The 15,000-nt window shown below is 31.1% G+C and overlaps 1 protein-coding gene and 1 long non-coding RNA gene across 4 annotated transcripts in view; one reads left to right on the top strand and one right to left on the bottom strand.

Moving 5' to 3' along the window:
- LOC147031741 (uncharacterized) overlaps window positions 1-323 on the top strand; it is a 1,179-nt gene extending 856 nt beyond the window's left edge. Inside the window, exons 2-3 of the long non-coding RNA XR_015054060.1 lie at window positions 1-46; window positions 143-323. The exon at window positions 1-46 is cut by the window's left edge and continues 149 nt beyond it. This is a non-coding gene — a long non-coding RNA (uncharacterized LOC147031741). The remainder of the gene's footprint in view (window positions 47-142) is intronic.
- The window catches only part of ANKZF1 (ankyrin repeat and zinc finger peptidyl tRNA hydrolase 1), a 107,140-nt gene that overhangs the window by 10,788 nt on the left and 81,352 nt on the right, over window positions 1-15,000 (bottom strand). The gene's annotated exons all lie outside the window — the stretch shown is intronic.

Here is a 15,000-nt window from a genome sequence, read left to right as displayed (position 1 = left end):
AAACCTTCAAGTTGATGAACTGGATTCAAACCTCTTATCTGTTGAGGTAAGATTTTTATTTTCCTATTTTCAAACTTTGATTGAAGCATACTCATTTAATAATTAAATAACTTAATTAATACATTATTATTTTCTCTCACAGGAAATTGTATCTGAAATACAAAATGAAAATACTGCTTTTGCTACAACTTGGGAGGAAATTGTTGGCTTGGTTGAAGACCTTATGAGCGACCAAGACCTTGAGTGGGATGACTTTGGTGTTCCTTGGAACTCTCTGTCTTGTATGGAACTAAACCTTCAAGTTGATGAACTGGATTCAAACCTCTTATCTGTTGAGGTAAGATTTTTATTTTCCTATTTTCAAACTTTGATTGAAGCATACTCATTTAATAATTAAATAACTTAATTAATACATTATTATTTTCTCTCACAGGAAATTGTGTCTGAAATACGAAATGAAAATACTGCTTTTGCTACAACTTGGGGCGAAATTGTTGGCTTGGTTGAAGACCTTATGAGCGACCAAGACCCACAGAACGAGTTCGTCCTTGATGACCCAACCAAAGAGTTATACCTTGGAGACCAGCAAAATCCTGAAAAAGAGTTTTACAGCAATAGTACTCATTGTGAGTTATCAAGACAATACCCACTGAACAAGTTATACGTTGATGAGCCAGAATACAAGTTTTACCTTGGAGACTCACAAATTTTGAAAAAATCAGTAAATGAGTTCTGCCTTGATGGTTTAAATAACTACCTTGGAGACTCAGGAAAAGGGTTCTGCCAAGATGGTTCTAAATATGGGAACTACCTTGGAGACTCACAAATTTTGAAAAAATCAGTAAATGAGTTCTGCCTTGATGGTTTAAATAACTACCTTGGAGACTTGGAAAGTTGGGGTTATTTTGAAGACTTGAAATGCTACCACTCTTTGGGATTTAAACCTATCAAGAAAGTTCTTACTCCCTCTTTCTATGTCATCAAACCTGAAAGCCTTAAAAGACAGAATTGGAAGAAGAGAAAAAAAAAAAAAACGTAAAATATATATATATATATATATATATATATAGGTGGAAATCTCATTTTGAAAAAGACTGTGTTGGATGAGGATTGAGTTGGGGTTGAGATTTTGAATGTGAGGGTTGGGGTTGAGATTTTGAATGTGAGAGTTGGGACACACACACACATACACATCAACAAACAAAAGTTAAGCCTTGACTATTCAGTTGAGGATTCTGTGTTTGGGGTTCACAGATGTAAGAACGTCCACCCCTTGACACACATTATATACTGTTATACACCTCGGACTTGGCCCTCGAGTGTCCACAATGGTGTATAGTAGGAGGGAGTGAAGCGCCAACCTATTGCTCCCATTGCACACACACACACACACACACACACACACAAACAAAAGTTAAGCCTTGACTATTCAGTTGAGGATTCTGTGTTTGGGGTTCACAGATGTAAGAACGTCCACCCCTTGACACACATTATATACTGTTATACACCTCGGACTTGGCCCTCGAGTGTCCACAAAGGTGTATTATCTGCTTAGTTTTGTCTTTTGTAATTCCTGTGAATAAAATGAACCTAAAATCTCTTCCCTTCCAAATCATATATTTTATAAGTCCAAGGAACTGTATCTATTACATCAACAATTTTAAAAAGTTCTTTTCGTCCATCGTTCAGTAAAACCCTTTTCAAAATGAGATTTCCACCTATATATTCTTACGATATCACCAACTTTGAACTTAGGTTTTCTGACATTAATCTCTTTTTCATATTTTAATTTTGTAAATGTTTCTGATGGCTTCATATTCGTTGAGGTGTGAATCGTGTCATTATACTTATCCACAATATCCTGAATAAAAGATGACCATTGTTGTGAACCGAGTTGTGTGAATTTTTTATATAGTCTCTCTTTTAAGGTACGATTAAAACGTTCAACAACAACTGCCTTCCCTTCATTAAAGGTACTGTATAATGTAATACTGTTATTTTTTAGAAAATTCATAAATGTCTTGTTATAAAACTCTCTACCCTCATCAGTCCACAATTTTTTAGGTTTTCTCTTACTTTTATTAAATATCTGTTGAAAAGCTAACATAAGAGTATTACCTGTTTTGTTTTTTAAAGGGACAACCCACGCATATCTACTCCTCAAATCAATAACGGTTAAAGCATACTTGTACCCCTTATCATTATTGAGTTCAATCAAATCAGCAGACCAGATATAATCAACTTCCTTGGAATAAACTTTCCTTCTCTGAAACTTTGTGAATATTGGTTTATGTAATTCATCAGCTAATTGCTCTTCAGTCTTAATGGCATCATTAGAGCCTATAAGTTTTTTGAATTTCCAAGTCCAAGTTTCAATTTAGCACTAATCATCTTCTTCACGATGAACCTATCAACTTTTTCTCTCAAGGTTGGATTTTGTATCAGAGACAAATTATACAACATTTCTCTATCGGCTTCATGCTTTTCTTCCAACGTTGTGGTATTCCCATAATCAATATCGTGTCTCATGCACACTTCATCAACTCTATTGATTGGTTTACTCCAGGATTTAGGATTGTCTGCCTCATCTAATCTTTTATCCAAGTTTGTGCCTGGACCACAGAAAGAATACCCTGGAAGATGTAATTCCCCTGGTATTCCAGTAGTTGTAAATTTACTTCCTGATAAAAACTTTTGTATATCTCCTCCGAGTTTGTGTTTGGAGATAAATTGATTTTTTTTTGAACCACACACCGAACATATACCTTTTTGTATAACCCTGTTATTTTTACTTTTAATATATGAAATATTTTTAGTATTAGTTTTCTTTTTACATTTGAGACAATAACTCATTTATTTTTAAGAAAAATTCCTGCAGAGTGCAAAAACCTTTTTAGTTTCCAACATGCACATTTGAATCTTAATTTTTAAAACATAAAGAATCCTTAGAAATGCCTTCACTCTCTCCTCCATTTATTTAAGAAAAAACTTGAATTAAAATGAATAGCTTGACGATGTCAATAGTCTTGAAGAAAATATTGCAAATAGACTTGTCAATTCTTTGTTTTCCTCCTCGGTGGGTTGAGTTATTTTCTGTAATACCACCAATCTTTTTTGAATCTCACTGGTTTCCATATTTTGATATTTATTCATTCTCTCTCTTTCCTCCCTCTCTCTCTTCTCCTTTTCCTCCTTCTCTCTCTTCTCCTTTTCCTCCTTCTCTTTCTTCTCCCTCTCTCTCTTCTCTCTTTCCTCCCTCTCTCGATTCTCTCTTTCCTCCTTCTCTCTTCTCCTTTTCCTCCTTCTCTTTCTTCTCCCTCTCCTCCTTCTCCTTTTCCTCCTCTTCCCTCTCTTCTTCAACTCCTTCCTCATCCCTTACTATCCTTGAATCGTTTACACCCCATAGAATATTATACATATATTCATCAGGATTTCTTGTTATTCCTGTATCCAAAATAATTTTTTTTACAACAGGAAACCAATAAAATTTCTTTTGAATTTCTAAAAGAGCCTTACCTTTTCTTAACCTTATAATTTTTTCATTATTTAACATTCTAATTAAATCTAAAGTTGTCGGTTTATCAACATCAGCATAATGCCAATCTTTTATTGAAAATACCTCATTCTTATGTTGTAGAACATATTTATTAAAATACCGAATACCCTTTTCTTGAAGGTATGCTTGGACACAGAAATGATAATTTTCTTGAAGCCTTCTTGCTGTCATTTATGTATTAGAAATATATGTTAGAATAATATTATGGCACGAAACACCTCCCCATCTTCCCATAGTTAAATCATTTTGTATTTCCTTACTTATTATATATAATCCTGTTTTTTCTGTTTTCATGAGATAAACAAGGGCAAAACCATTATTATATTTACCCTTATTAAATTCTTTTATTTGTTGTTTACTAATCGTGGCTCCACAAAACTCATTCTCGATACCAAGTGCATAATATTCTTCCTTACGAGACTGATTTAATTGTTCCAGGTCTTCGAGGTTAATTTTAAATGACCAATTATACCCTAAATCATTCATATCATACCCCCATTGTTCTATTCTCATACAAACGATACGCCCTTCTTTATAAAAATTTATTTTAATTCGAACTGTGAATTCTGTATGACCTGGAGATAATATCAACACTTCTGTATCTTTGGAATACACAGCCGTTTTATTTAAGTATATATATATTGTGATAAATCGTTTAATCTCACCAAGTCATTCGCGTCAGTCGGGCTTGGATAATTTTTTAATTTATAAGCATTTTTCATGTTAATATTTTTGTTTATATTATATTTATGTCGTTCAGCCTGTGCCTTTGTATAATAATTTGATAAATCAATATCCAGTTCTTGAGATACACCAAAGATAGAACCATCTTTACCAACATAAGTCATTTATATTAGATTAAAAATAATATCATAAAATTTTTTTATTTTTGTTGAGTTGAAATAACACATATAGACATAATTGACCACAACACTTGGAATTTAATTCTTGGACTTGAAATGTTTGATAAACACCATTCTGTAAGAATTTTATGACTTCAACAGGTGGTGGAAGACCAAAACTATCAAAATAATATTTGTCTTGATTATTAAAAATACAAACCCAATGAGAACCGTTCCCATCATTATCTTCTAAGTTCATAATAATATTCTTTGTATGTTTCGGCACATTTGATAATTCATCTCTCATACAAATAACCACATTATGAATTTTTAATTTCTTACAATATTTGGCAAGTTGTAAATTTGATGTTGTATTCTTTCCAAATTCTTTCAACCACTCATCAATGCTCATTTATTTATTAGAAAGATATAATCCATTACCTCTTTTCGTTAATTTTACACCTGCTTGTGCTATAGAAGAAAGCATATCTCCAACTAACAATCTCGCTTTATCAGGCAGACCTTCAAGTTTTTCAGCAAAATCTACAATTACACCACTTCCACTAATTTGTTTCTCCAACTCTTTGTTATGTCTTTCCAATTCTTTTTGAGCCTGGAGTTGAGCCTTCCTTTCGTTGGCAGTTTTGACCGCTGTTGAAATACCACCCGTCAATGCTCCAACCGCACTTAAACCAGCAAATAAAGGAATTAGAAATGGGAGAAATCCTCCACTCGTCTCTCTTATTGAATATTTTTTCAACATTGGTTTTGTCATTTTAATTTTAAGTGAGCCAGTGTCATTCAAGATTTTAACCTGTTCTCTTGTGAGCAAAACATCAATTCTTACTGCTCCTTTTCTCTGAATTGTATCAACGTTAATCGTACAAGGCTTTTGATTTTGAACACAAGATGATAGTTTATGAAGATTGATTTGATTAACATATACCCCAGTTGGTACTTTGCCACTCATTTATTTAACAAAAAATTATGTGAGACTAATCATCACACCATTATCTGTATTAATCTGCAATTCTGTTTCTTCCAAAAGCAAACAATATGTATCAACTTCTTCACTCTCTCCTCTTTCAATGTATAGGGAAGTATCCACTCGATTAGACTTTATAGTTTCCTTTTGAGCGCTCAGGTCAAACGCATAGATTGTATACAAACTTTTAAATGCTGTCATATCCAAAATAGGTTCTTTATTTCCATTACTTTCACACACCTTTTGGTAAGACTTGTATGCTTCAGCAAAATCATTTTTTCCCAATTAATTTCCAATCTATCTCGTGGATAAAATGTTCCATCTAGAGAAACGCGAAGTTGTTTCACCTTAGCATTATCACTCAATGCATTATTCTTATCAGTCGCAGTATCACCATCTGGCTTTTTAAAAATCATCCACAGATATCGTGGCTTTCCTTCCAGAACACCCAAATTCCACGTGTAAGTAGTTTGATTGAGTTTAACGTGTTGACATCTTCTTTTGAGGTATGATACACTGAGTGGTTTCTTTGAGTTAAGTCTTCGATTCAACATCTCTTCTGTTTTAAGATTAGGAGTATATTCACTGATATACCAACTCATCTCCTCAATTACAAATTTATTCTGTTCACCAAAAGCACTACCAACACCAAAAAGCAATCTATTTTCATTATCATTCCTTTGTAGTTGAAATCTAATTTTAAGACCATACAGAACTTTATCATAATCACAAAATCCAAATATACCTTTAAGAGGAACTGCCACAGTAAAACTATTTTCTGCTTTTGTATCATCATTATACATTCCTTTCCTTTGAATATATCCAGGGTCTGTGTTTGTTCCCGTTGACATATCAGGAATAAAACCTTCGACAGACCCCTTTCCCATTCTATCACTGAATGTATAGAGTGTAAATTTCATCATTTCAGATACAGCAGAGACATAATCAACCGCTTCAACTTCTTGTGTTCCAATATACAATCGCACACTATCAAACATTTTCCAGAAGAAATCATTTACAAGTGTAGCGTTTGTTATTCCCAGCCTTAGTGAATTTAAATTTACACAACAAGAAACTTTCGGAGAGATTCAAATAGGTTTGTTGATTATTTATTTCAAAACTTTTTGTACCATTTGTATTCCAGTCTGTTCCAGTTATTGCATTTACCTTGAAGTAATCTTCTTTTTTAGTGGAGTTTGAGATAATAATAGTATCATCCAAATCATAGATACTATCAATTGCTTCCATACTTGTATTTATTTAGGAAAAAAGATGTTAAAACTTTTGAAACCCTGTTCCAAGTATTTGAATTATTTTCTGTCGTTCTTGGGGGGACAACTGAGTTTTACCTTTCTTAATTTCTTTTATTGCTTGTAATTTATGAGATTCCTTCTGAGCATCTTTAACACTCTTTACAGCACCTGCTACATTTCCCACAGCAGAAGCAGTTGAACCAATTAGGTCTTTATGTTTAAGAATAGTTGAACCAATACCCATGAGAGTATCAATTATCCCATCTCCTCTAAATTGATGTCCGACACCCCTTTGTCTCTTAGGTTTATAGTATCCTCTACCAAGATACATACCTTCACCCTTGTAGTACGGGGAAAGGAACATCCCATCCCCTGTAATTATTTTATATTTTCCCAACTCGTGTTTCCTCACAATAACCATCGTATTTATTTATTGAAAAAACTTCACGTAGGTGAATTCTGATGGATATAACTTCTCCATTAAAAGAAATCACACGATTATCTTGGTCGGTTATCCTAAAATTTACTCTGTGTATGGTTTTTCCTGACACAGGTAGATAAACCAAATTTTTAGGTTCCATATTGAATTTATAACCAATTGGGGTTGAGTATGCGCTGAATGAAAATATTGTATTTGTTTTTTTCCATCATTATAAGCACCATCAATCAAATCACAGTGAATTAACACCGAATTTATTCCTGAGGATATTTGAATGACATTATCACTGTAAAACGTCCCATTAGTTTCAATCTTTTTTGAGGAGAAACCTAATAACTCTCTAAATGAATTATCAATTGTGAAATCAACCTTGTAGTTATTTTTAACTTTAATCGTTGATTTTGAAGTAAGTTTTTGAATGTTTATAACAATATTTTTTGGTTCATCACCCTGTTCTTTCATAAGACGAGCAATTTCGGAAGATATTTGAGAAATCTCGTATGCTACGACTTGAGACTGTTATCGTTTTGTATCCACTTCCGGGATTATAACTAAACTTGTCATTTTTATCAGTTATATTAAATAAGGTATTATAAGTTTCCATGGACAATAAAGATGCCTCATATTCTTTTGTTGTGTCAAGTTGTAGTGGGTATGGGAATGAAGATGTGTGGTCGCTTGTTGTGAAATTAAAACTCAGGATTGTGCTTCTCATCTTATTTAATATGAGATAAAATGTCTTTATATTGAGATTTATTAATTATTTTCATGTTCATCAACTGGTCTAAAATGGCTGATGCTTCATTAAAACAATTGTTATTTCCAGCCTTCTTACTGCCTAACAACAATAACAGTCTATTAACTAATTGCGATGGGTCATTTGGAAGAAAACTAATACCTGAACCAAGGATACTTAAAGCCTGAATAATGTGTTTCTCCTTCTCATTCTTCCTACTTTTACCAGAAAGAATAACCTTATAATTTAGAGTGTTCAGCAAATCAATATATACTCTATCATCATTATTTTCCATATCCAATGGTTTATCAATATACTTTGATTCATCCCTCACAGTTGAACCTTGTCTTCCATCTTTTGTGAGAAGAAACATTAATCTCGGAGTTAGTTTAACAGGGGGTTGAGCAGAACTTAAGAACCTTAATTCATCATTAAATATCAATACCTTTTCTTGAACAAGATGAAATATTGCTGGTTGTTCTGTTGGAATGAGTCCTGCTTTAGTTTTTGAATCCGCTGAATATTCATTGTTTTGAACAGCATTCACAATATAATCAGGGGTTGATTAATCTCTTCCAGTTGTTGAAATAAACCTTCATCATCATATTCTAATTCTCCTAAATGCTCTAATTCTTCCTCCGTCATTTGACTGAAATCTTTTAACATTTGAAGCTTTCTGGGAGTATATTCTACTGTGGGAACTGTGGAAACATCTTTCATTTTTTCTTGGGAAGTTTTTAAAAGTGGTTTAAAAAATTTCTCTTGTTTTCTTTCAAATGCTTCTTCGCCCGTTAGTTTCTGTCTGCGTTTCTTCTTTATGTCTTCCTGTTGTTTTACAACTTTTGAAACCAACTCTTGATGTTCCTTAAATCTTCTTGCTCTTTCTTTTGTATCCATTTATTTATTGTAAAATATCATTTAATGAATTGTAAAGATTAACAGGGAAATTTTCCTTTTCTTCATCATTCAAGTAGATGTGTTCAAATAAATCTTTTTCTTTAAATATTTCATCAAATTCTTTATTAACATTAATGCGAGTTGTAATTTCTTCTTCACTAATCCTTGCATCTCTACTTTTCATACGTTTGCGTTGAGTTTCTTCATCAACATCAAAACCGAATGATAAAATCTTCACTCCGCTCAGATATTTAATAATTTGTCTCGTTCCTTCTGGATTAGTTTCTAATATCCCAACACCACCAGATTTTAGTTTCTTTAACTCACTCTTACAATGTGAATATTTTGTTGTACCAAGAGAAACCTCCTCAAATATTTGTCCTTCATTCCTCAATCGCATATGTTCCTCCACTGAAATATAGTGATAATCTTCACCTTTTATTTCTCCAGGTCTTATTGCTCTAGTTGTTGTTGATACAATGCGTATCACGGGGTGTTTTTTAAGTAAATTTACAATATTCTCATTTGTACTACACAAGAACCTTGATTTATGAAAGTTTTTTCCAGAAGCAGATTTACCCACAAGATTTATAATAATAGTTGTCATTTATATATGTAATTGTTTATAAAACAAAAAATATATCCCTTAATATCTCATCTTGTTTCACAACAATATATTTATATTTTTCAGTCGTGTGCTTCATATAATCCTCAAATTTCTTTTTACTACATAATGTAGAACAATTATCTCTCCAAAAATTATTGATATCTATTGAATTTAACTTGAATAAAATAAAAGTATTAGCATTGTTTCTGATGGAACGACGAGGAAGTTGAAAGTACGATTGACTAAGATAAATACAATTACAAGAAGAATGTCTCCCTCTTGTGTAGTAGCTGTCCATTACCGTTTGGTTTCTCTCATTAACACAATCATCAAAGATAACGAGGTTCTTTTTTGATTTATCCAAATCTTGGGGAGACGGTATATCATCCATATTATCACTAAGAATACAAGTTATAAGATTTGATTTCTTTATACATCTCTGTGTATCACAAAATAGTTGAATTATATCTTCAATGTTATAATCATTTAGGTTTTTTTGACGTTTAAATAAACCGATTATATCTTCTTTTTGAAGACCAGCATTAAAACCTTGTGAGAGTAGTTGATACTCTGGTTGAAAACTCGACTTTGTGAAAATTATTAAATTGTCATAATCTAAAAAGTTGGGAGTGAGGAGCATTTTTAAAAGTAAGCAGGTTTTTCCACATCCACTTGAACCAACTATGAGACATCTTAATGAATTTGAGAGATTTTTATGGTTGTTAAATTTTATCTTATTTTCCCAAATAGGTAAAAAATCATTCATTTATATATTTGAAAAACAGGTTATTTAATTTATTATTGGCTTTTTTAGAAACTCTATATTTTATCCTAAGTTCAGGTTTAATTTCAAGATAATCCATTATTTTATTTATACAATATCTTGTGTTGATATTTCCCTGAAAATTACATCCATGAATAATATACAACAACAATCCTTTGAACATTTCTCTTATACGTTCAGTTTCTTCCCTTGTAAGGAAAGGTGTGTTATCATCCTCATACTTTACATTCATTTCTCTAATCAATCTTGTAAAGTAATTCATTTTTGGTGTAAATCTAAAAGAATTATTTTCCTTTTTATATTTTTATTATCATTAATTAGAAGATAATCACAGAATATACATTGTTTATAGGCTTTTGACTCTGTGTTTAATCCCCGTCTTTCACACGCAGGACAATTCTCAAATTTGTCATATGGAGAATCAGGAAAGTCTAGCATATTTATAAAGTAAAACTTTACTTAAACTGAAATTCATCTATACTTTCAGTTGTATATTACCATCGATATCGATATACTTTTTTCATTATCAGATTCAACGACAACATTTTTTTATATTAAAGGTAATTTTAAAATTATCGTTAACTACTATTGAACGAAATGTCATTTCACCTGATATATTAACATCCTTTATTTCATCAGGATTTACATCTTTAAGGTTGTTGAAAAAATACAAATTTCTCCTTGCATATTACAGATGGTCTTATCTTTTCTTTCTAAAGCTTCATCCATAAGGTTTTTGTTCTTTGATACTTTTTCTTGTTTCATTGCTTTTTCTAGTTTTGAATATATTACTAGAAGGAGAGGAGAAACTTTTGTTAGAGATACTTTAATTGATGTTCTACCAGGTATACTAAAAGCCCTTCCACTGAAGGAAATTGAAGAACTCATATTATTTACCATAATAGTTTTTATCCAATAGTTGTTATATTTATCTTTGTTCAATTTTACATCCTTGACATATTTCTCAGTATCTTTAACAGATGAAGAGATTGATTGAAACTTGTCTTTTGTGTCTTGAAACATTGTATTTATTAAGTGAAAAAGTTGGAGGATAAAATGGTTTTAAGCACAGATTCACCTGTAAAACAAACGAAATTTTCATCAAGAAAATTTTAGTTTAAGCAAAGTTTTATTCTATAAATATGGTGAATACAACGTACTGCGATGTTTGTAATCACGAATATAAACATTATAGAAAACACCTCCGAACCAACAAACACACATTTAATCTGTTTCATAAAATATCTCCTCTTGAGTTGGAAAGAAAACATTGTGATATCTGTTCAAAGGATGTTTTGAAGAGTAGTTATAATAAACATCTTCAATCACAAAAACACAAGAAAAATGAGTTTAAAGTAAAGGGAGACTATTATATTGAAAACACTGATGGGGCATTTAAAGGGCATATAAAAATAAGGATTTTTCAATTTGGAGAACCCGGTCCATCATCAATAGCTGAATCAATTGAAATAGTGAAACCCGATGTTGAAAAATTTATTAAAAAGACATTAAAAGAAATGAAAACTTTAAAGTTTTATATGGGAGTGAAAATGAATATGAAAAGACAAGATGAAGAACAAACTCCTTATATGAGAACAGATCTTCATTTTATAACATCATTTCAAGATTTTTTGAATAGTGGGGTTTATGAAGAACTATCAAGACAAGAGGAGGATGTTGATAATAGTGGTAGGAAGTGGATTCAATATTAAAAAAAATCATCTTTTTAGATATACACATTCTAAAATCAAACCCTCTTAAAGCTTCTTCTTATATTGAATTACCAAAAGAAATAAAACTAAAGAAGGCAGTTGTTAATATTAAGAACAATGATAATAAATGTTTTCTCTGGTCTGTTCTTGCTCACTTACATCCACCAAAATGTAATTCAGAAAGAGTAAAACAATATATGAAATATGAGAATACCTTGGACATTAAAGATTTTAAATTCCCAATGCCACTAACAGATATTCCTAAATTTGAGAAAAAGAATAATCTTTCTATTAATGTATATGGATTAACGGATACAAACAAAGTTCAAATATTAAAAATTTCAAACAACTATAAAAATGAAGAAACACACATTGACCTTTTATATTTTAGTGTTGGAAAGAATTCACATTACACATACATCAATAATTTATCAAGATTAATCTCTTCTCAGGTATTCAGAACAGCAAACAAAATATATCCTTGTAAGCGATGTCTTAATTCATTTCATACAAAAGAACGATTAGAACAACATTCAAAATATTGTAGTAATCATAAATCAGCTGTAATTACAATGCCTAAACCTGGTGAAAAGATTTATTTTGAAGATTATAATAAATCTATCATGCACCCATTTGTGATATACGCTGATTTTGAATGTATCCTTAAAAAGATAAATACTGCTTCTCCTAATCCAAAAGAACCATATACAAATAAATATCAAAAACATATTCCTTGTGGTTTCTGTTATTATATCAAATCATCTGTTGGAGAAAAGTATAACAAACTTGAACATTATCGTGGAAAAAATGCTTCACAAGAGTTTGTAAAACGATTAGAAAAGGATTGTATAAGACTCACTAAATTAATGAAAGAAACAAATGAACCGATGAAATTAACCAAAGAAGAAAAATTAGAATTTAGAATGAACAATATCTGTCATATTTGTGAGAGGGAAATTAAGGAGTCTAAAGTTAGAGACCATTGTCATCTTACTGGTAAATATAGAGGTCCCGCTCATTCCTGTTGTAATCTTAATTATAAATTACCTTCTTTTATTCCAGTCTTTCTTCACAACAGCGCCAACTATGATACACATCTATTTATAAATGAACTTTCAAAAACACCAGGGAATATTTCTGCTATAACAAACACAAGTCAAAAGTATATTTCATTTTCAAAAATGATATTCACAAAACCTTTAACTCGTATTAGGTTTCTAGATTCTTACAAGTTTATGGGAACACCACTAGCCTACCTCGCATCAAATCTAAGCTCCACGGACTCTTTTCCAAATCTTAATTCATTCTTTCCAAAAGAGGAAATTCTCACTAAAGAGGAAATTCAGATTAAAGAGAGAATTCAAAGTAAAGAGGAAACTCTAATTAATGAAGAAATTCTAACTGAAGATGAAATTCTAATTATAAAGAAAATTCGAACTAAAGAGGAAATTCAGATTAAAGATGAAATTCTGATTAAAGAAGGAATTCTTACGAGAGAGGAAATTCAAACAAGGAATGAAATTCAAAGTAAAGAGAAAATTCTTACAAGTAAGGGAATTTATCCTTATGATTATATGGATTCATTTATGAGATTTAAAGAAACACAACTTCCTTCAAAAGAAAGTTTCTATAATAACCTTTATGAAGAAGAGATAAGTGATAAGGAATATAAACACGCACAAGAAATATGGAAAATATTTAAGATAAAGAACCTTGGAGAATATCATGATTTATATCTAAAAACAGATGTTTTATTGTTAGCTGATGTGTTTGAGGCTTTTAGAACACTCTGTCATAATAAAAATTGTTATGGATTAGACCCTGCCCACTATTTCACAGCTCCTGGTTTAGCTTGGAGTGCAATGTTGAAAATGACAAAACAAGATATAGATTTAATCAGTGATGTTGATATGCTTTTGATGATTGAGAAGTCCAAGAGAGGTGGAATATCACAAGTATGTTCAAAAAGATATGCGAAAGCAAATAATAAATATCTCCCAAATTATGATAGTGAAAAAGATTGCAATTATTTGATGTATTTTGATGCTAATAATTTGTATGGATGGGCAATGTCTCAATCTCTACCTTATGGTAAATTAGAGTGGGTGGAAGAAAAGGATTATGAAAAGGCTTTGATGAATATTGTTATTTCTTCTCAAGAGGAATTGAATGACGAAGAAGAAGGTTATTATTTTGAAGTTGATTTGAGGTACCCGAGTGTTCTTCATAATAAGCATAAAGACCTTCCTTTTGCATGTGAGAAAGAAACCCCAAAGAAAGAATGGTTCAGTGATTATCATAAAAGTTTTAATATTAAAGGCAAATCAACAGAAAAGTTATTAACAACATTCTATGATAAAGAGGGATATGTTTTACATCAGAGAAGCTTAAAACAGTTTTTAAGAGAAGGATTGAGAGTAGCTAAAATTCATAGAGTTTTAAAATTTAAACAAAGTCCTTGGGTGAAAAAGTATATTCAATTCAATACAGATATGAGAGCAAATACAAAAGTAAAATTTGAAGGGGACTTTTATAAATTAATGAATAATGCTGTATTTGGAAAGACTATGGAAAATGTTAGAAACAGGCAAAACATTAGATTCGCAACATCTTGGAAAGAAGCTTCGAGATTGATAAATAAACCAAGTTTTGAGAGAGAAGAGGTTTTTTCAGAGAACTTTTCTGCAATTCATATGAAAAAGGAAAGTATTGTAATGGATAAACCAATTTATATTGGAACAGCAGTTCTTGATTTATCAAAGATATTGATGTATGATTATTTGTATAATGACTTAAAGAAAGAGTATGGTGAAAATGTTTCATTGTTGTATATGGATACTGATAGTTTTATCCTAGATATAAAAACTAATGATGTTTATGAAGATATGAAGAAAAATATTGGAGTATATGATACAAGTAATTTCAGTAAGAAGAGTGAGTTATTTTCCAAAAAGAATGAAAAGGTTATTGGTAAGTTTAAGGATGAGTTGGGTGGAAAAGTAATGAGTGAGTTTATTGGATTGAGAGCAAAGGCATATGCTTATAAGTATGGTGAACAGATTGATAAGAGGTTAAAGGGAATAAAGAAATATGTAATAAAGAAATCAATAACTTTTAGAAATTATTATAATTGTTTGATGCATAAGAAAAGAAGAATATAGGAAAATGAATACAATAAGAAGTTATAAA

The sequence above is a fragment of the Eptatretus burgeri genome, chromosome 2 (genome assembly GCF_056783735.1).
Source record: "Eptatretus burgeri isolate ZD-2024b chromosome 2, Ebu_testis_v1, whole genome shotgun sequence".
In the NCBI taxonomy this organism is placed as follows: Eukaryota; Metazoa; Chordata; class Myxini; order Myxiniformes; family Myxinidae; genus Eptatretus; species Eptatretus burgeri.
The sequence above is the reverse complement of the archived record's forward strand: the minus strand, read 5'-3'. Positions and strand labels throughout refer to the sequence as shown.